This window comes from Plasmopara halstedii (genome assembly GCF_900000015.1).
Source record: "Plasmopara halstedii genome assembly, contig: Scaffold_650, whole genome shotgun sequence".
Taxonomy (NCBI): domain Eukaryota; phylum Oomycota; class Peronosporomycetes; order Peronosporales; family Peronosporaceae; genus Plasmopara; species Plasmopara halstedii.
In genome coordinates, this window is record NW_020187567.1 from 533,419 (window position 1) to 533,754 (window position 336).

Sequence of the window (336 nt, forward strand, 5' to 3'; positions counted from 1 at the left end):
AAACCTGAAGCAGCGCTCAGTGGGTTACGTGCCACTCCACGGTCAGCCCGCGAGCCACCCTCAAGACTCCTGTCCGATACACCGTTGGTGTCTACCAACTCGGACATTTCAATGTCCAACACGCTGACCGTCTCGGCCCAGTGCTCTCGCCAATAGCGCTTTTGTCTTCAAGCAGAGGTGGGTTCATGACTCGCCAAAGCTCCACCAGGAGATTTGCGCATAGCGCCTAAGGTCTTTGACCTCCAATCGATCCATGCTCCTTGGTTTCCAACCATGCCATTCCTAGGATGAGGTTATACCTTGTATCTAAGTCTAAGACTAGACAGCGTTCCACGC